The sequence below is a fragment of the Triticum urartu genome, chromosome 3 (assembly GCF_003073215.2).
Source record: "Triticum urartu cultivar G1812 chromosome 3, Tu2.1, whole genome shotgun sequence".
Lineage (NCBI taxonomy): Eukaryota > Viridiplantae > Streptophyta > Magnoliopsida > Poales > Poaceae > Triticum > Triticum urartu.
The window spans coordinates 738,922,981-738,925,045 of NC_053024.1; positions in this window are offsets into that span (position 1 = coordinate 738,922,981).

Consider the following 2,065-nt stretch of genomic DNA (forward strand, 5'->3'; position numbering starts at 1 on the left):
CTGAACGGTGTGAAATTGAAGTGTATTCACCGGGAAGATGGACAAAAGCTGTTGGCAGAGATACATGGAGGCATATGTGGTCACCACATTGGCGCAAGAGCACTTGTTGGCAAAGCTTTTCGGCAAGGTTTCTTCTGGCCAACAGCCCTCCAGGATGCAACTGCACAAGTAACTAAGTGTGAAGCGTGCCAGTTCCATTCCAAGTAGATACACCAACCAGCTCAAGCTCTCCAGACGATCCCTTTATCCTGGCCATTTTCGGTCTGGGGGCTCGACATCCTCGGCCCCTTTCCCCGAGCTGTCGGGGGCTTTGAGTACTTGTACGTTGCAATCGACAAGTTCACAAAGTGGCCGGAAGTGGAACCAGTGAGGAAAGTGACAGCACAGTCAGCAGTCAAGTTCTTCAGGTCGATTGTTTGCCGCTTCGGGATCCCTAACAGGATAATCACCGATAACGGTACACAATTTACGAGCCGCACCTTCATGCAGTACGTCCAAGATCTTGGCGCCAAGGTCTGCTTCGCTTCTGTTGCTCACCCGAGAAGCAACGGTCAAGCGGAGAGAGCAAATGCTGAAGTGCTGCGCGGGCTCAAGACCAGAACTTTCGACAGGCTGCACAAGTGTGGAAGAAACTGGATCGAGGAGCTGCCGGTGGTTCTTTGGTCGATCAGGACGACGCCAAATCGAGCCACTGGCCAGACACCTTTCGCTCTAGTATATGGAGCAGAGGCAGTTATCCCCACAGAACTCGTATACGGGTCACCTCGAGTGCTCGCTTATGATGAGCTTGAGCAAGAGCAGCTGCGACAAGATGACGCGCTGCTCCTTGAGGAAGATCGTCTTCAGGCTGCTGTGCGAGCTGCTCGCTACCAGCAAGCTTTGCGCCGCTACCATAGCCGCAAAGTTAATGCCAGAAGTCTCGAGGAATGCGACCTTGTTCTTCAGCGCGTTCAGTCCGCCAAGAATTCCAACAAGTTGACGCCGAAGTGGGAAGGCCCTTACCGGGTGAAACGAGTCACAAGGCCTGGCGCTGTCCGCCTTGAGACCGAAGATGGCGTTCCGGTGAGCAACTCCTGGAACATTGAACATCTCCGTAAGTTTTACCCGTAAGGCGCGGTTGCCGGAACCTGTTCCGGCAACCATCTTTTGTACAAGTCTTGCCGCTGTTGCATGTAATCCTTTGTACAAAGCCGAGCGCAGACGCCATGCGTGAATAAAGCTCATGTGCTCCGCACATTTTGTCGATTTTATGCTTCCTATTTTCTGGCATATATAATCTGACACTTTGTGCAGCACCTAAACCCCGGTAAGCAATAACGAGCCGTAAAGGCGCATATCTGTATTGTCTCTTCTTTCTTTTGAAAGCAAGGTTCCCCCCGCCCACAAGTTTGCCGGGGCGGAAAGGAGAAGACGATGGTATGGACCAGGCGCCGTTCAAGAAAGTTTCACCTTGCCGGGAAGCAGACAACAGAAAAGCTAAGTTGCCAAAGTTTGAGCAATCAAATTTTTTAAATTTTAAGTTATCTCCCTCAAACAACCGCACTTTGTATGGAAAACCTGTGCGTGGAGGAACCAACTCGTAGCTAGTTGCGCCTTTACTTTGTTTCGAGTCCGCTCAGCAACTTAAGCGAGCTGCTAGCGCCCTTACTTTGCTTCGAGTCCGCTCAGCAACTTAAGTGAGCCGCCAGCGCCCTTACTTTGTTTCGAGTTCGCTCGGCAACTTAAGTAAGCTGCAACTAGTTGCGACAAGGTTTCTTGCCGGTAGCGGCACCGCCAACAGGCTGCTGACGTCCCGCACTCAGCGCTCGCGGCCCAGGTGCCTGCACCGGCAAGTTCCCTAAAAGCGTAGGGTAAAAAGACATAACAAAGGGAGGGATCAAGTAAAGGGAATAACATTGCAATCATTCCATAGAACAAAGCTATATTACAAAGATAGCTTGTCGCAGCTCTAATAGATTGTTTTCATGACATAATAAACAGCGACAAGGAAAGAAGAAATGGGCGGCCTAATCTACGCGATCGCCTTCGACCCTCTTGATCCCGCTCACCTTGTCCACAATGGGTG